Source organism: Pleurodeles waltl, chromosome 4_1, assembly GCF_031143425.1.
Source record: "Pleurodeles waltl isolate 20211129_DDA chromosome 4_1, aPleWal1.hap1.20221129, whole genome shotgun sequence".
Lineage (NCBI taxonomy): Eukaryota > Metazoa > Chordata > Amphibia > Caudata > Salamandridae > Pleurodeles > Pleurodeles waltl.
In genome coordinates this window covers 54,153,684-54,171,725 of record NC_090442.1, presented here as the reverse complement: position 1 = coordinate 54,171,725, position 18,042 = coordinate 54,153,684, and the positions used below count along the sequence as shown (strand labels likewise).

At 52.6% G+C, this 18,042-nt stretch overlaps 11 non-coding genes across 11 annotated transcripts; 5 read left to right on the top strand and 6 right to left on the bottom strand.

Annotated features, from left to right (window-relative positions):
- The first annotated feature begins 1,065 nt into the window (after positions 1-1,065).
- Positions 1,066-1,136, top strand: TRNAG-GCC (transfer RNA glycine (anticodon GCC)). The gene has a single exon. It is a non-coding gene; the product is annotated as a tRNA-Gly (tRNA).
- A 71-nt stretch (positions 1,137-1,207) lies between these two features.
- TRNAW-CCA (transfer RNA tryptophan (anticodon CCA)) lies at positions 1,208-1,279 on the bottom strand. Its single transcript has one exon. It is a non-coding gene; the product is annotated as a tRNA-Trp (tRNA).
- A 253-nt stretch (positions 1,280-1,532) lies between these two features.
- Positions 1,533-1,606, bottom strand: TRNAN-GUU (transfer RNA asparagine (anticodon GUU)). Its single transcript has one exon. It is a non-coding gene; the product is annotated as a tRNA-Asn (tRNA).
- Positions 1,607-3,309: 1,703 nt separating this feature from the next.
- TRNAG-GCC (transfer RNA glycine (anticodon GCC)) lies at positions 3,310-3,380 on the top strand. Its single transcript has one exon. It is a non-coding gene; the product is annotated as a tRNA-Gly (tRNA).
- A 71-nt stretch (positions 3,381-3,451) lies between these two features.
- On the bottom strand, positions 3,452-3,523 carry TRNAW-CCA (transfer RNA tryptophan (anticodon CCA)). The gene has a single exon. It is a non-coding gene; the product is annotated as a tRNA-Trp (tRNA).
- Positions 3,524-5,553: 2,030 nt separating this feature from the next.
- TRNAG-GCC (transfer RNA glycine (anticodon GCC)) lies at positions 5,554-5,624 on the top strand. Its single transcript has one exon. It is a non-coding gene; the product is annotated as a tRNA-Gly (tRNA).
- A 2,176-nt stretch (positions 5,625-7,800) lies between these two features.
- TRNAG-GCC (transfer RNA glycine (anticodon GCC)) lies at positions 7,801-7,871 on the top strand. The gene has a single exon. It is a non-coding gene; the product is annotated as a tRNA-Gly (tRNA).
- A 71-nt stretch (positions 7,872-7,942) lies between these two features.
- TRNAW-CCA (transfer RNA tryptophan (anticodon CCA)) lies at positions 7,943-8,014 on the bottom strand. Its single transcript has one exon. It is a non-coding gene; the product is annotated as a tRNA-Trp (tRNA).
- Positions 8,015-12,285: 4,271 nt separating this feature from the next.
- On the top strand, positions 12,286-12,356 carry TRNAG-GCC (transfer RNA glycine (anticodon GCC)). The gene has a single exon. It is a non-coding gene; the product is annotated as a tRNA-Gly (tRNA).
- A 71-nt stretch (positions 12,357-12,427) lies between these two features.
- On the bottom strand, positions 12,428-12,499 carry TRNAW-CCA (transfer RNA tryptophan (anticodon CCA)). Its single transcript has one exon. It is a non-coding gene; the product is annotated as a tRNA-Trp (tRNA).
- A 4,744-nt stretch (positions 12,500-17,243) lies between these two features.
- On the bottom strand, positions 17,244-17,317 carry TRNAN-GUU (transfer RNA asparagine (anticodon GUU)). The gene has a single exon. It is a non-coding gene; the product is annotated as a tRNA-Asn (tRNA).
- Between the last annotated feature and the right edge of the window lie 725 nt (positions 17,318-18,042).

Sequence of the window (18,042 nt, the reverse complement as noted above, 5' to 3'; positions counted from 1 at the left end):
GCACGGCGTTTGTCATTTGCTTGGTTGTCCTGTCACTGTTGGATGTTTTCTTGTGCAGACTACTGTCTAATGGTGGGAAGGCCACGAGACACGTGACTTTTCTCTTTCCTTGTTAGCATAGTTTCCTGCCACTGTCTTGTTGTGCTGCCTGCCTGTGAGACACGTGTCTTGCCCATCTCAGCTCCACTGTGGCATGTTAGATATGTCTTTGAGCAGAGTCCCGGTCCCAGAGCTGCTGCCTTCTCTGCACTCTGGCTTGTAAGACTGCAGGCAAAGGCCCTCCCTGGCCCCTCAGCCAGATAGATACATTTACCTGCAGGGCTCAGCTTTGGTGAAAGATATTGGCGAGAGAGAGGAAAGGGGACGGCCCGTGGTGCACCCCCTATTTTGCATAGAACCACAGCCTCCTGGGAGGGGAGAGACATGAGGGTTCTCAGGGAAAGCCCTCCCAGGAGTGTTGAAGGGCAGGACGTGAAACACAGCAATCCCGGAATGGCCTGGTCTAAGATGCCTGTGCAATAGGCCTGGCCCTAGGCTTCCGGGGCTCTTCCTCGGCAGAGGCCCCAGTGGTATGAGCCCGACCAGGGCTGTGCCCGACCAGGGCTGTAGGGCGCATTGGGAGCGCGTTAGGGACGCGAAAGAGGGCGCAGGGCGCAGAACTCTGCCCGTTTCTCCCCAGGATTTTGGGGAGGACAGGGAATCTGGCCAGGTCAGTGACTAGGCTTTCCCAGAAGGAAAGTCCAGTGACAGTGGCATGTTGTGAAACACAAGATTGCTGGTGGTCTGGAGGGTGCTTTCTGTCAGCCACTTCTCCCGGGAGCAGCCAGAGAGCAGGCTGATGTCGTGCTCTGTCAAGCACAACACTGGCCCCAAACCACTGTCCTTAGCAAAAGCAGAAACATTCATAGTTTCTTTCTCCTGCATCTGATTCCTGCCATCAGCATGTGAACGTTTGGCAGTCCAAGGCTTGCCATGCAAACTTTGTTCATAGGTGTCCCATGCGAATGCATGGGCCTCATCACTACTGTCTTCGGCAGGGCTCTCTGCTCAGCCTATGTAAGTGAAGCATTGGTGGTTCAGTGGTAGAATTCTCGCCTGCCACGCGGGAGGCCCGGGTTCGATTCCCGGCCAATGCAAAGCGCCCTTCTTTTGGCTTTGCTTTAGAAGTCAGAGATATAGACTTGGTGGGCAAAAAAATGTCAAAGAGTGACCCCGACGTGATTTGAACACGCAACCTTCTGATCTGGAGTCAGACGCGCTACCGTTGCGCCACGAGGTCCCTGTGCATGCAGTTCTCAGCCCCGGATCAAGAAATGCTTCTGTGCCTTTTATTGGCCCTCAGTACGCCTGTGGTTAAAGTAGAAGGCTTGGTGTCCCGTTTCAAGTCCTATTGGTGGAAATGACTAGAGGTGAAGAGATGAGAGAAGATAGAAATGTTGAGATAGAGCATGTCACGCAGGCAAAGCGAGAGCTCTAAGAGCAAAGCCAGACAGCTGTGTTTTAATTCAGGACTTGATGTAGGCAAAAGCATACGTCCCTGGGTGGGCTTGAACCACCAACCTTTCGGTTAACAGCCGAACGCGCTAACCGATTGCGCCACAGAGACCAACCACCGCAGTGAGCGTGTTGGGACTCAATATATGTTTTTACCTTTGTGCTCCTGCCTGCAGCTCTAAGGTCCTGGCATAAGACAGGTAGGCTTAGACTCCATTGTGACATGTCTTACTTCTCTTAGAAGAAGGTTATGAGTTGCCAGGCAGCTTATCTTCTGCCGGGCACACTTTCCTTTGCAGGCTTTCAGGTTGTGAATCCAGCACTGCTTAGGTGTCCATGTCAGACATGAGCAGCTCATTGAGCCCCACTGTGTGTTTTTTGTGGAGATACAACTCTCAGACTAGAGGGAGCAGGCGGGAAGTGGGTGAGACTCACACAGGGTGGGTGGGGCAGTTAAAGGATGTTATCTAATAGTGTAATCGAGGAGTTGGGTTTTTTGTGCACTACACTTTAACCAGCGATTCTTTCTAAAAGGAAATCCCAGGGCAGTACCCGCAATGAGTGGCATCCCCACACCCGAAGTTGCATTGTGGTAGCTGTTCCCTGAGCCCCTAGCCCCTGTCCCCATGTCGCCCTTTCTCCTCGTGTAACTCACCTCAGGTTCGGTGGCTCTGATACTTGCTGCTTCTGCGCGATCATCCCCATGATCTGGGCCTTTGTACGAAATGTCATGTAAGATGACTTTATTCAGCACGGCGTTTGTCATTTGCTTGGTTGTCCTGTCACTGTTGGATGTTTTCTTGCGCAGACTACTGTCTAATGGTGGGAAGGCCACGAGACACGTGACTTTTCTCTTTCCTTGTTAGCATAGTTTCCTGCCACTGTCTTGGTGTGCTGCCAGCCTGTGAGACACGTGTCTTGCCCATCTCAGCACCACTGTGGCATGTTAGATATGTCTTTGAGCAGAGTCCCGGTCCCAGAGCTGCTGCCTTCTCTGCACTCTGGCTTGTAAGACTGCAGGCAAAGGCCCTCCCTGGCCCCTCAGCCAGATAGATACATTTACCTTCAGGGCTCAGCTTTGGTGAAAGATATTGGCGAGAGAGAGGAAAGGGGACGGCCCGTGGTGCACCCCCTATTTTGCATAGAACCACAGCCTCCTGGGAGGGGAGAGACATGAGGGTTCTCAGGGAAAGCCCTCCCAGGAGTGTTGAAGGGCAGGACGTGAAACACAGCAATCCCGGAATGGCCTGGTCTAAGATGCCTGTGCAATAGGCCTGGCCCTAGGCTTCCGGGGCTCTTCCTCGGCAGAGGCCCCAGTGGTATGAGCCCGACCAGGGCTGTGCCCGACCAGGGCTGTAGGGCGCGTTGTGAGCGCGTTAGGGACGCGAAAGAGGGCGCAGGGCGCAGAACTCTGCCCGTTTCTCCCCAGGATTTTGGGGAGGACAGGGAATCTGGCCAGGTCAGTGACTAGGCTTTCCCAGAAGGAAAGTCCAGTGACAGTGGCATGTTGTGAAACACAAGATTGCTGGTGGTCTGGAGGGTGCTTTCTGTCAGCCACTTCTCCCGGGAGCAGCCAGAGAGCAGGCTGATGTCGTGCTCTGTCAAGCACAACACTGGCCCCAAACCACTGTCCTTAGCAAAAGCAGAAACATTCATAGTTTCAGTCTCCTGCATCTGATTCCTGCCATCAGCATGTGAACGTTTGGCAGTCCAAGGCTTGCCATGCAAACTTTGTTCATAGGTGTCCCATGCGAATGCATGGGCCTCATCACTACTGTCTACGGCAGGGCTCTCTGCTCAGCCTATGTAAGTGAAGCATTGGTGGTTCAGTGGTAGAATTCTCGCCTGCCACGCGGGAGGCCCGGGTTCGATTCCCGGCCAATGCAAAGCGCCCTTCTTTTGGCTTTGCTTTAGAAGTCAGAGATATAGACTTGGTGGGCAAAAAAATGTCAAAGAGTGACCCCGACGTGATTTGAACACGCAACCTTCTGATCTGGAGTCAGACGCGCTACCGTTGCGCCACGAGGTCCCTGTGCATGCAGTTCTCAGCCCCGGATCAAGAAATGCTTCTGTGCCTTTTATTGGCCCTCAGTACGCCTGTGGTTAAAGTAGAAGGCTTGGTGTCCCGTTTCAAGTCCTATTGGTGGAAATGACTAGAGGTGAAGAGATGAGAGAAGATAGAAATGTTGAGATAGAGCATGTCATGCAGGCAAAGCGAGAGCTCTAAGAGCAAAGCCAGACAGCTGTGTTTTAATTCAGGACTTGATGTAGGCAAAAGCATACATCCCTGGGTGGGCTTGAACCACCAACCTTTCGGTTAACAGCCGAACGCGCTAACCGATTGCGCCACAGAGACCAACCACCGCAGTGAGCGTGTTGGGACTCAATATATGTTTTTACCTTTGTGCTCCTGCCTGCAGCTCTAAGGTCCTGGCATAAGACAGGTAGGCTTAGACTCCATTGTGACATGTCTTACTTCTCTTAGAAGAAGGTTCTGAGTTGCCAGGCAGCTTATCTTCTGCCGGGCACACTTTCCTTTGCAGGCTTTCAGGTTGTGAATCCAGCACTGCTTAGGTGTCCATGTCAGACATGAGCAGCTCATTGAGCCCCACTGTGTGTTTTTTGTGGAGATACAACTCTCAGACTAGAGGGAGCAGGCGGGAAGTGGGTGAGACTCACACAGGGTGGGTGGGGCAGTTAAAGGATGTTATCTAATAGTGTAATCGAGGAGTTGGGTTTTTTGTGCACTACACTTTAACCAGCGATTCTTTCTAAAAGGAAATCCCAGGGCAGTACCCGCAATGAGTGGCATCCCCACACCCGAGGTTGCATTGTGGTAGCTGTTCCCTGAGCCCCTAGCCCCTGTCCCCATGTCGCCCTTTCTCCTCGTGTAACTCACCTCAGGTTCGGTGGCTCTGATACTTGCTGCTTCTGCGCGATCATCCCCATGATCTGGGCCTTTATACGAAATGTCATGTAAGATGACTTTATTCAGCACGGCGTTTGTCATTTGCTTGGTTGTCCTGTCACTGTTGGATGTTTTCTTGCGCAGACTACTGTCTAATGGTGGGAAGGCCACGAGACACGTGACTTTTCTCTTTCCTTGTTAGCATAGTTTCCTGCCACTGTCTTGTTGTGCTGCCTGCCTGTGAGACACGTGTCTTGCCCATCTCAGCTCCACTGTGGCATGTTAGATATGTCTTTGAGCAGAGTCCCGGTCCCAGAGCTGCTGCCTTCTCTGCACTCTGGCTTGTAAGACTGCAGGCAAAGGCCATCCCTGGCCCCTCAGCCAGATAGATACATTTACCTGCAGGGCTCAGCTTTGGTGAAAGATATTGGCGAGAGAGAGGAAAGGGGACGGCCCGTGGTGCACCCCCTATTTTGCATAGAACCACAGCCTCCTGGGAGGGGAGAGACATGAGGGTTCTCAGGGAAAGCCCTCCCAGGAGTGTTGAAGGGCAGGACGTGAAACACAGCAATCCCGGAATGGCCTGGTCTAAGATGCCTGTGCAATAGGCCTGGCCCTAGGCTTCCGGGGCTCTTCCTCGGCAGAGGCCCCAGTGGTATGAGCCCGACCAGGGCTGTGCCCGACCAGGGCTGTAGGGCGCATTGGGAGCGCGTTAGGGACGCGAAAGAGGGCGCAGGGCGCAGAACTCTGCCCGTTTCTCCCCAGGATTTTGGGGAGGACAGGGAATCTGGCCAGGTCAGTGACTAGGCTTTCCCAGAAGGAAAGTCCAGTGACAGTGGCATGTTGTGAAACACAAGATTGCTGGTGGTCTGGAGGGTGCTTTCTGTCAGCCACTTCTCCCGGGAGCAGCCAGAGAGCAGGCTGATGTCGTGCTCTGTCAAGCACAACACTGGCCCCAAACCACTGTCCTTAGCAAAAGCAGAAACATTCATAGTTTCTTTCTCCTGCATCTGATTCCTGCCATCAGCATGTGAACGTTTGGCAGTCCAAGGCTTGCCATGCAAACTTTGTTCATAGGTGTCCCATGCGAATGCATGGGCCTCATCACTACTGTCTACGGCAGGGCTCTCTGCTCAGCCTATGTAAGTGAAGCATTGGTGGTTCAGTGGTAGAATTCTCGCCTGCCACGCGGGAGGCCCGGGTTCGATTCCCGGCCAATGCAAAGCGCCCTTCTTTTGGCTTTGCTTTAGAAGTCAGAGATATAGACTTGGTGGGCAAAAAAATGTCAAAGAGTGACCCCGACATGATTTGAACACGCAACCTTCTGATCTGGAGTCAGACGCGCTACCGTTGCGCCACGAGGTCCCTGTGCATGCAGTTCTCAGCCCCGGATCAAGAAATGCTTCTGTGCCTTTTATTGGCCCTCAGTACGCCTGTGGTTAAAGTAGAAGGCTTGGTGTCCCGTTTCCAGCCCTATTGGTGGAAATGACTAGAGGTGAAGAGATGAGAGAAGATAGAAATGTTGAGATAGAGCATGTCACGCAGGCAAAGCGAGAGCTCTAAGAGCAAAGCCAGACAGCTGTGTTTTAATTCAGGACTTGATGTAGGCAAAAGCATACGTCCCTGGGTGGGCTTGAACCACCAACCTTTCGGTTAACAGCCGAACGTGCGAACCGATTGCGCCACTGAGACCAACCACCGCAGTGAGCGTGTTGGGACTCAATATATGTTTTTACCTTTGTGCTCCTGCCTGCAGCTCTAAGGTCCTGGCATAAGACAGGTAGGCTTAGACTCCATTGTGACATGTCTTACTTCTCTTAGAAGAAGGTTCTGAGTTGCCAGGCAGCTTATCTTCTGCCGGGCACACTTTCCTTTGCAGGCTTTCAGGTTGTGAATCCAGCACTGCTTAGGTGTCCATGTCAGACATGAGCAGCTCATTGAGCCCCACTGTGTGTTTTTTGTGGAGATACAACTCTCAGACTAGAGGGAGCAGGCGGGAAGTGGGTGAGACTCACACAGGGTGGGTGGGGCAGTTAAAGGATGTTATCTAATAGTGTAATCGAGGAGTTGGGTTTTTTGTGCACTACACTTTAACCAGCGATTCTTTCTAAAAGGAAATCCCAGGGCAGTACCCGCAATGAGTGGCATCCCCACACCCGAGGTTGCATTGTGGTAGCTGTTCCCTGAGCCCATAGCCCCTGTCCCCATGTCGCCCTTTCTCCTCGTGTAAATCACCCCAGGTTCGGTGGCTCTGATACTTGCTGCTTCTGCTGCGCGATCATCCCCATGATCTGGGCCTTTGTACGAAATGTCATGTAAGATGACTTTATTCAGCACGGCGTTTGTCATTTGCTTGGTTGTCCTGTCACTGTTGGATGTTTTCTTGCGCAGACTACTGTCTAATGGTGGGAAGGCCACGAGACACGTGACTTTTCTCTTTCCTTGTTAGCATAGTTTCCTGCCACTGTCTTGGTGTGCTGCCAGCCTGTGAGACACGTGTCTTGCCCATCTCAGCTCCACTGTGGCATGTTAGATATGTCTTTGAGCAGAGTCCCGGTCCCAGAGCTGCTGCCTTCTCTGCACTCTGGCTTGTAAGACTGCAGGCAAAGGCCCTCCCTGGCCCCTCAGCCAGATAGATACATTTACCTGCAGGGCTCAGCTTTGGTGAAAGATATTGGCGAGAGAGAGGAAAGGGGACGGCCCGTGGTGCACCCCCTATTTTGCATAGAACCACAGCCTCCTGGGAGGGCAGAGACATGAGGGTTCTCAGGGAAAGCCCTCCCAGGAGTGTTGAAGGGCAGGACGTGAAACACAGCAATCCCGGAATGGCCTGGTCTAAGATGCCTGTGCAATAGGCCTGGCCCTAGGCTTCCGGGGCTCTTCCTCGGCAGAGGCCCCAGTGGTATGAGCCCGACCAGGGCTGTGCCCGACCAGGGCTGTAGGGCGCGTTGTGAGCGCGTTAGGGACGCGAAAGAGGGCGCAGGGCGCAGAACTCTGCCCGTTTCTCCCCAGGATTTTGGGGAGGACAGGGAATCTGGCCAGGTCAGTGACTAGGCTTTCCCAGAAGGAAAGTCCAGTGACAGTGGCATGTTGTGAAACACAAGATTGCTGGTGGTCTGGAGGGTGCTTTCTGTCAGCCACTTCTCCCGGGAGCAGCCAGAGAGCAGGCTGATGTCGTGCTCTGTCAAGCACAACACTGGCCCCAAACCACTGTCCTTAGCAAAAGCAGAAACATTCATAGTTTCAGTCTCCTGCATCTGATTCCTGCCATCAGCATGTGAACGTTTGGCAGTCCAAGGCTTGCCATGCAAACTTTGTTCATAGGTGTCCCATGCGAATGCATGGGCCTCATCACTACTGTCTAGGGCAGGGCTCTCTGCTCAGCCTATGTAAGTGAAGCATTGGTGGTTCAGTGGTAGAATTCTCGCCTGCCACGCGGGAGGCCCGGGTTCGATTCCCGGCCAATGCAAAGCGCCCTTCTTTTGGCTTTGCTTTAGAAGTCAGAGATATAGACTTGGTGGGCAAAAAAATGTCAAAGAGTGACCCCGACGTGATTTGAACACGCAACCTTCTGATCTGGAGTCAGACGCGCTACCGTTGCGCCACGAGGTCCCTGTGCATGCAGTTCTCAGCCCCGGATCAAGAAATGCTTCTGTGCCTTTTATTGGCCCTCAGTACGCCTGTGGTTAAAGTAGAAGGCTTGGTGTCCCGTTTCAAGTCCTATTGGTGGAAATGACTAGAGGTGAAGAGATGAGAGAAGATAGAAATGTTGAGATAGAGCATGTCACGCAGGCAAAGCGAGAGCTCTAAGAGCAAAGCCAGACAGCTGTGTTTTAATTCAGGACTTGATGTAGGCAAGAGCATACATCCCTGGGTGGGCTTGATCCACCAACCTTTCGGTTAACAGCCGAACGCGCTAACCGATTGCGCCACAGAGACCAACCACAGCAGTGAGCGTGTTGGGACTCAATATATGTTTTTACCTTTGTGCTCCTGCCTGCAGCTCTAAGGTCCTGGCATAAGACAGGTAGGCTTAGACTCCATTGTGACATGTCTTACTTCTCTTAGAAGAAGGTTCTGAGTTGCCAGGCAGCTTATCTTCTGCCGGGCACACTTTCCTTTGCAGGCTTTCAGGTTGTGAATCCAGCACTGCTTAGGTGTCCATGTCAGACATGAGCAGCTCATTGAGCCCCACTGTGTGTTTTTTGTGGAGATACAACTCTCAGACTAGAGGGAGCAGGCGGGAAGTGGGTGAGACTCACACAGGGTGGGTGGGGCAGTTAAAGGATGTTATCTAATAGTGTAATCGAGGAGTTGGGTTTTTTGTGCACTACACTTTAACCAGCGATTCTTTCTAAAAGGAAATCCCAGGGCAGTACCCGCAATGAGTGGCATCCCCACACCCGAGGTTGCATTGTGGTAGCTGTTCCCTGAGCCCCTAGCCCCTGTCCCCATGTCGCCCTTTCTCCTCGTGTAACTCACCTCAGGTTCGGTGGCTCTGATACATGCTGCTTCTGCGCGATCATCCCCATGATCTGGGCCTTTGTACGAAATGTCATGTAAGATGACTTTATTCAGCACGGCGTTTGTCATTTGCTTGGTTGTCCTGTCACTGTTGGATGTTTTCTTGCGCAGACTACTGTCTAATGGTGGGAAGCCCACGAGACACGTGACTTTTCTCTTTCCTTGTTAGCATAGTTTCCTGCCACTGTCTTGGTGTGCTGCCAGCCTGTGAGACACGTGTCTTGCCCATCTCAGCTCCACTGTGGCATGTTAGATATGTCTTTGAGCAGAGTCCCGGTCCCAGAGCTGCTGCCTTCTCTGCACTCTGGCTTGTAAGACTGCAGGCAAAGGCCCTCCCTGGCCCCTCAGCCAGATAGATACATTTACCTGCAGGGCTCAGCTTTGGTGAAAGATATTGGCGAGAGAGAGGAAAGGGGACGGCCCGTGGTGCACCCCCTATTTTGCATAGAACCACAGCCTCCTGGGAGGGGAGAGACATGAGGGTTCTCAGGGAAAGCCCTCCCAGGAGTGTTGAAGGGCAGGACGTGAAACACAGCAATCCCGGAATGGCCTGGTCTAAGATGCCTGTGCAATAGGCCTGGCCCTAGGCTTCCGGGGCTCTTCCTCGGCAGAGGCCCCAGTGGTATGAGCCCGACCAGGGCTGTGCCCGACCAGGGCTGTAGGGCGCGTTGGGAGCGCGTTAGGGACGCGAAAGAGGGCGCAGGGCGCAGAACTCTGCCCGTTTCTCCCCAGGATTTTGGGGAGGACAGGGAATCTGGCCAGGTCAGTGACTAGGCTTTCCCAGAAGGAAAGTCCAGTGACAGTGGCATGTTGTGAAACACAAGATTGCTGGTGGTCTGGAGGGTGCTTTCTGTCAGCCACTTCTCCCGGGAGCAGCCAGAGAGCAGGCTGATGTCGTGCTCTGTCAAGCACAACACTGGCCCCAAACCACTGTCCTTAGCAAAAGCAGAAACATTCATAGTTTCAGTCTCCTGCATCTGATTCCTGCCATCAGCATGTGAACGTTTGGCAGTCCAAGGCTTGCCATGCAAACTTTGTTCATAGGTGTCCCATGCGAATGCATGGGCCTCATCACTACTGTCTACGGCAGGGCTCTCTGCTCAGCCTATGTAAGTGAAGCATTGGTGGTTCAGTGGTAGAATTCTCGCCTGCCACGCGGGAGGCCTGGGTTCGATTCCCGGCCAAAAAGCGCCCTTCTTTTGGATTTGCTTTAGAAGTAAGAGATATAGACTTAGTGGGGAAAAAAATGTCAAAGAGAGACCCCGACGTGATTTGAACACGCAACCTTCTGATCTGGAGTCAGACGCGCTACCGTTGCGCCACGAGGTCCCTGTGCATGCAGTTCTCAGCCCCGGATCAAGAAATGCTTCTGTGCCTTTTATTGGCCCTCAGTACGCCTGTGGTTAAAGTAGAAGGCTTGGTGGCCCATTTCCAGTCCTATTGGTGGAAATGACTAGAGGTGAAGAGATGAGAGAAGATAGAAATGTTGAGATAGAGCATGTCACGCAGGCAAAGCGAGAGCTCTAAGAGCAAAGCCAGACAGCTGTGTTTTAATTCAGGACTTGATGTAGGCAAAAGCATACGTCCCTGGGTGGGCTTGAACCACCAACCTTTCGGTTAACAGCTGAACGCGCTAACCGATTGCGCCACAGAGACCAACCACCGCAGTGAGCGTGTTGGGACTCAATATATGTTTTTACCTTTGTGCTCCTGCCTGCAGCTCTAAGGTCCTGGCATAAGACAGGTAGGCTTAGACTCCATTGTGACATGTCTTACTTCTCTTAGAAGAAGGTTCTGAGTTGCCAGGCAGCTTATCTTCTGCCGGGCACACTTTCCTTTGCAGGCTTTCAGGTTGTGAATCCAGCACTGCTTAGGTGTCCATGTCAGACATGAGCAGCTCATTGAGCCCCACTGTGTGTTTTTTGTGGAAATACAACTCTCAGACTAGAGGGAGCAGGCGGGAAGTGGGTGAGACTCACACAGGGTGGGTGGGGCAGTTAAAGGATGTTATCTAATAGTGTAATCGAGGAGTTGGGTTTTTTGTGCACTACACTTTAACCAGCGATTCTTTCTAAAAGGAAATCCCAGGTCAGTACCCGCAATGAGTGGCATCCCCACACCCGAGGTTACATTGTGGTAGCTGTTCCCTGAGCCCCTAGCCCCTGTCCCCATGTCGCCCTTTCTCCTCGTGTAACTCACCTCAGGTTCGGTGGCTCTGATACTTGCTGCTTCTGCGTGATCATCCCCATGATCTGGGCCTTTGTACGAAATGTCATGTAAGATGACTTTATTCAGCACAGCGTTTGTCATTTGCTTGGTTGTCCTGTCACTGTTGGATGTTTTCTTGCGCAGACTACTGTCTAATGGTGGGAAGGCCACGAGACACGTGACTTTTCTCTTTCCTTGTTAGCATAGTTTCCTGCCACTGTCTTGTTGTGCTGCCTGCCTGTGAGACACGTGTCTTGCCCATCTCAGCTCCACTGTGGCATGTTAGATATGTCTTTGAGCAGAGTCCCGGTCCCAGAGCTGCTGCCTTCTCTGCACTCTGGCTTGTAAGACTGCAGGCAAAGGCCCTCCCTGGCCCCTCAGCCAGATAGATACATTTACCTGCAGGGCTCAGCTTTGGTGAAAGATATTGGCGAGAGAGAGGAAAGGGGACGGCCTGTGGTGCACCCCCTATTTTGCATAGAACCACAGCCTCCTGGGAGGGCAGAGACATGAGGGTTCTCAGGGAAAGCCCTCCCAGGAGTGTTGAAGGGCAGGACGTGAAACACAGCAATCCCGGAATGGCCTGGTCTAAGATGCCTGTGCAATAGGCCTGGCCCTAGGCTTCCGGGGCTCTTCCTCGGCAGAGGCCCCAGTGGTATGAGCCCGACCAGGGCTGTGCCCGTCCAGGGCTGTAGGGCGCGTTGGGAGCGCGTTAGGGACGCGAAAGAGGGCGCAGGGCGCAGAACTCTGCCCGTTTCTCCCCAGGATTTTGGGGAGGACAGGGAATCTGGCCAGGTCAGTGACTAGGCTTTCCCAGAAGGAAAGTCCAGTGACAGTGGCATGTTGTGAAACACAAGATTGCTGGTGGTCTGGAGGGTGCTTTCTGTCAGCCACTTCTCCCGGGAGCAGCCAGAGAGCAGGCTGATGTCGTGCTCTGTCAAGCACAACACTGGCCCCAAACCACTGTCCTTAGCAAAAGCAGAAACATTCATAGTTTCAGTCTCCTGCATCTGATTCCTGCCATCAGCATGTGAACGTTTGGCAGTCCAAGGCTTGCCATGCAAACTTTGTTCATAGGTGTCCCATGCGAATGCATGGGCCTCATCACTACTGTCTACGGCAGGGCTCTCTGCTCAGCCTATGTAAGTGAAGCATTGGTGGTTCAGTGGTAGAATTCTCGCCTGCCACGCGGGAGGCCCGGGTTCGATTCCCGGCCAATGCAAAGCGCCTTTCTTTTGGATTTGCTTTAGAAGTCAGAGATATAGACTTGGTGGGGAAAAAAATGTCAAAGAGTGACCCCGACGTGATTTGAACACGCAACCTTCTGATCTGGAGTCAGACGCGCTACCGTTGCGCCACGAGGTCCCTGTGCATGCAGTTCTCAGCCCCGGATCAAGAAATGCTTCTGTGCCTTTTATTGGCCCTCAGTACGCCTGTGGTTAAAGTAGAAGGCTTGGTGTCCCGTTTCCAGTCCTATTGGTGGAAATGACTAGAGGTGAAGAGATGAGAGAAGATAGAAATGTTGAGATAGAGCATGTCACGCAGGCAAAGCGAGAGCTCTAAGAGCAAAGCCAGACAGCTGTGTTTTAATTCAGGACTTGATGTAGGCAAAAGCATACGTCCCTGGGTGGGCTTGAACCACCAACCTTTCGGTTAACAGCCTAACGCGCTAACCGATTGCGCCACAGAGACCAACCACCGCAGTGAGCGTGTTGGGACTCAATATATGTTTTTACCTTTGTGCTCCTGCCTGCATCTCTAAGGTCCTGGCATAAGACAGGTAGGCTTAGACTCCATTGTGACATGTCTTACTTCTCTTAGAAGAAGGTTCTGAGTTGCCAGGCAGCTTATCTTCTGCCGGGCACACTTTCCTTTGCAGGCTTTCAGGTTGTGAATCCAGCACTGCTTAGGTGTCCATGTCAGACATGAGCAGCTCATTGAGCCCCACTGTGTGTTTTTTGTGGAGATACAACTCTCAGACTAGAGGGAGCAGGCGGGAAGTGGGTGAGACTCACACAGGGTGGGTGGGGCAGTTAAAGGATGTTATCTAATAGTGTAATCGAGGAGTTGGGTTTTTTGTGCACTACACTTTAACCAGCGATTCTTTCTAAAAGGAAATCCCAGGGCAGTACCCGCAATGAGTGGCATCCCCACACCCGAGGTTGCATTGTGGTAGCTGTTCCCTGAGCCCATAGCCCCTGTCCCCATGTCGCCCTTTCTCCTCGTGTAACTCACCCCAGGTTCGGTGGCTCTGATACTTGCTGCTTCTGCTGCGCGATCATCCCCATGATCTGGGCCTTTGTACGAAATGTCATGTAAGATGACTTTATTCAGCACGGCGTTTGTCATTTGCTTGGTTATCCTGTCACTGTTGGATGTTTTCTTGCGCAGACTACTGTCTAATGGTGGGAAGGCCACGAGACATGTGACTTTTCTCTTTCCTTGTTAGCATAGTTTCCTGCCACTGTTTTGGTGTGCTGCCAGCCTGTGAGACACGTGTCTTGCCCATCTCAGCTCCACTGTGGGATGTTAGATATGTCTTTGAGCAGAGTCCCGGTCCCAGAGCTGCTGCCTTCTCTGCACTCTGGCTTGTAAGACTGCAGGCAAAGGCCCTCCCTGGCCCCTCAGCCAGATAGACACATTTACCTGCAGGGCTCAGCTTTGGTGAAAGATTTTGGCGAGAGAGAGGAAAGGGGACGGCCCGTGGTGCACCCCCTATTTTGCATAGAACCACAGCCTCCTGGGAGGGGAGAGACATGAGGGTTCTCAGGGAAAGCCCTCCCAGGAGTGTTGAAGGGCAGGACGTGAAACACAGCAATCCCGGAATGGCCTGGTCTAAGATGCCTGTGCAATAGGCCTGGCCCTAGGCTTCCGGGGCTCTTCCTCGGCAGAGGCCCCAGTGGTATGAGCCCGACCAGGGCTGTGCCCGACCAGGGCTGTAGGGCGCGTTGGGAGCGCGTTAGGGACGCGAAAGAGGGCGCAGGGCGCAGAACTCTGCCCGTTTCTCCCCAGGATTTTGGGGAGGACAGGGAATCTGGCCAGGTCAGTGACTAGGCTTTCCCAGAAGGAAAGTCCAGTGACAGTGGCATGTTGTGAAACACAAGATTGCTGGTGGTCTGGAGGGTGCTTTCTGTCAGCCACTTCTCCCGGGAGCAGCCAGAGAGCAGGCTGATGTCGTGCTCTGTCAAGCACAACACTGGCCCCAAACCACTGTCCTTAGCAAAAGCAGAAACATTCATAGTTTCAGTCTCCTGCATCTGATTCCTGCCATCAGCATGTGAACGTTTGGCAGTCCAAGGCTTGCCATGCAAACTTTGTTCATAGGTGTCCCATGCGAATGCATGGGCCTCATCACTACTGTCTACGGCAGGGCTCTCTGCTCAGCCTATGTAAGTGAAGCATTGGTGGTTCAGTGGTAGAATTCTTGCCTGCCACGCGGGAGGCCCGGGTTCGATTCCCGGCCAATGCAAAGCGCCCTTCTTTTGGCTTTGCTTTAGAAGTCAGAGATATAGACTTAGTGGGGAAAAAAATGTCAAAGAGAGACCCCGACGTGATTTGAACACGCAACCTTCTGATCTGGAGTCAGACGCGCTACCGTTGCGCCACGAGGTCCCTGTGCATGCAGTTCTCAGCCCCGGATCAAGAAATGCTTCTGTGCCTTTTATTGGCCCTCAGTACGCCTGTGGTTAAAGTAGAAGGCTTGGTGGCCCATTTCCAGTCCTATTGGTGGAAATGACTAGAGGTGAAGAGATGAGAGAAGATAGAAATGTTGAGATAGAGCATGTCACGCAGGCAAAGCGAGAGCTCTAAGAGCAAAGCCAGACAGCTGTGTTTTAATTCAGGACTTGATGTAGGCAAAAGCATACGTCTGTGGGTGGGCTTGAACCACCAACCTTTCAGTTAACAGCCGAACCCGCTAACCGATTGCGCCACAGAGACCAACCACTGCAGTGAGCGTGTTGGGACTCAATATATGTTTATACCTTTGTGCTCCTGCCTGCAGCTCTAAGGTCCTGGCATAAGACAGGTAGGCTTAGACTCCATTGTGACATGTCTTACTTCTCTTAGAAGAAGGTTCTGAGTTGCCAGGCAGCTTATCTTCTGCCGGGCACACTTTCCTTTGCAGGCTTTCAGGTTGTGAATCCAGCACTGCTTAGGTGTCCATGTCAGACATGAGCAGCTCATTGAGCCCCACTGTGTGTTTTTTGTGGAGATACAACTCTCAGACTAGAGGGAGCAGGCGGGAAGTGGGTGAGACTCACACAGGGTGGGTGGGGCAGTTAAAGGATGTTATCTAATAGTGTAATCGAGGAGTTGGGTTTTTTGTGCACTACACTTTAACCAGCGATTCTTTCTAAAAGGAAATCCCAGGGCAGTACCCGCAATGAGTGGCATCCCCACACCCGAGGTTGCATTGTGGTAGCTGTTCCCTGAGCCCCTAGCCCCTGTCCCCATGTCGCCCTTTCTCCTCGTGTAACTCACCTCAGGTTCGGTGGCTCTGATACTTGCTGCTTCTGCGCGATCATCCCCATGATCTGGGCCTTTATACGAAATGTCATGTAAGATGACTTTATTCAGCACGGCGTTTGTCATTTGCTTGGTTGTCCTGTCACTGTTGGATGTTTTCTTGCGCAGACTACTGTCTAATGGTGGGAAGGCCACGAGACACTTGACTTTTCTCTTTCCTTGTTAGCATAGTTTCCTGCCACTGTCTTGTTGTGCTGCCTGCCTGTGAGACACGTGTCTTGCCCATCTCAGCTCCACTGTGGCATGTTAGATATGTCTTTGAGCAGAGTCCCGGTCCCAGAGCTGCTGCCTTCTCTGCACTCTGGCTTGTAAGACTGCAGGCAAAGGCCCTCCCTGGCCCCTCAGCCAGATAGATACATTTACCTGCAGGGCTCAGCTTTGGTGAAAGATTTTGGCGAGAGAGAGGAAAGGGGACGGCCCGTGGTGCACCCCCTATTTTGCATAGAACCACAGCCTCCTGGGAGGGGAGAGACATGAGGGTTCTCAGGGAAAGCCCTCCCAGGAGTGTTGAAGGGCAGGACGTGAAACACAGCAATCCCGGAATGGCCTGGTCTAAGATGCCTGTGCAATAGGCCTGGCCCTAGGCTTCCGGGGCTCTTCCTCGGCAGAGGCCCCAGTGGTATGAGCCCGACCAGGGCTGTGCCCGACCAGGGCTGTAGGGCGCGTTGGGAGCCCGTTAGGGACGCGAAAGAGGGCGCAGGGCGCAGAACTCTGCCCGTTTCTCCCCAGGATTTTGGGGAGGACAGGGAATCTGGCCAGGTCAGTGACTAGGCTTTCCCAGAAGGAAAGTCCAGTGACAGTGGCATGTTGTGAAACACAAGATTGCTGGTGGTCTGGAGGGTGGTTTCTGTCAGCCACTTCTCCCGGGAGCAGCCAGAGAGCAGGCTGATGTCGTGCTCTGTCAAGCACAACACTGGCCCCAAACCACTGTCCTTAGCAAAAGCAGAAACATTCATAGTTTCAGTCTCCTGCATCTGATTCCTGCCATCAGCATGTGAACGTTTGGCAGTCCAAGGCTTGCCATGCAAACTTTGTTCATAGGTGTCCCATGCGAATGCATGGGCCTCATCACTACTGTCTATGGCAAGGCTCTCTGCTCAGCCTATGTAAATGAAGCATTGGTGGTTCAGTGGTAGAATTCTCGCCTGCCACGCGGGAGGCCCGGGTTCTATTCCCGGCCAATGCAAAGCGCCCTTCTTTTGGCTTTGCTTTAGAAGTCCGAGATATAGACTTGGTGGGGAAAAAAATGTCAAAGAGTGACCCCGACATGATTTGAACACGGAACCTTCTGATCTGGAGTCAGACGCGCTACCGTTGCGCCACGAGGTCCCTGTGCATGCAGTTCTCAGCCCCGGATCAAGAAATGCTTCTGTGCCTTTTATTGGCCCTCAGTACGCCTGTGGTTAAAGTAGAAGGCTTGGTGGCCCGTTTCCAGTCCTATTGGTGGAAATGACTAGAGGTGAAGAGATGAGAGAAGATAGAAATGTTGAGATAGAGCATGTCACGCAGGCAAAGCGAGAGCTCTAAGAGCAAAGCCAGACAGCTGTGTTTTAATTCAGGACTTGATGTAGGCAAAAGCATACGTCCCTGGGTGGGCTTGAACCACCAACCTTTCGGTTAACAGCCGAACGCGCTAACCGATTGCGCCACAGAGACCAACGACCGCAGTGAGCGTGTTGGGACTCAATATATGTTTTTACCTTTGTGCTCCTGCCTGCAGCTCTAAGGTCCTGGCATAAGACAGGTAGGCTTAGACTCCATTGTGACATGTCTTACTTCTCTTAGAAGAAGGTTCTGAGTTGCCAGGCAGCTTATCTTCTGCCGGGCACACTTTCCTTTGCAGGCTTTCAGGTTGTGAATCCAGCACTGCTTAGGTGTCCATGTCAGACATGAGCAGCTCATTGAGCCCCACTGTGTGTTTTTTGTGGAGATACAACTCTCAGACTAGAGGGAGCAGGCGGGAAGTGGGTGAGACTCACACAGGGTGGGTGGGGCAGTTAAAGGATGTTATCTAATAGTGTAATCGAGGAGTTGGGTTTTTTGTGCACTACACTTTAACCAGCGATTCTTTCTAAAAGGAAATCCCAGGGCAGTACCCGCAATGAGTGGCATCCCCACACCCGAGGTTGCATTGTGGTAGCTGTTCCCTGAGACCCTAGCCCCTGTCCCCATGTCGCCCTTTCTCCTCGTGTAACTCACCTCAGGTTCGGTGGCTCTGATACTTGCTGCTTCTGCGCGATCATCCCCATGATCTGGGCCTTTGTACGAAATGTCATGTAAGATGACTTTATTCAGCACGGCGTTTGTCATTTGCTTGGTTGTCCTGTCACTGTTTGATGTTTTCTTGCGCAGACTACTGTCTAATGGTGGGAAGGCCACGA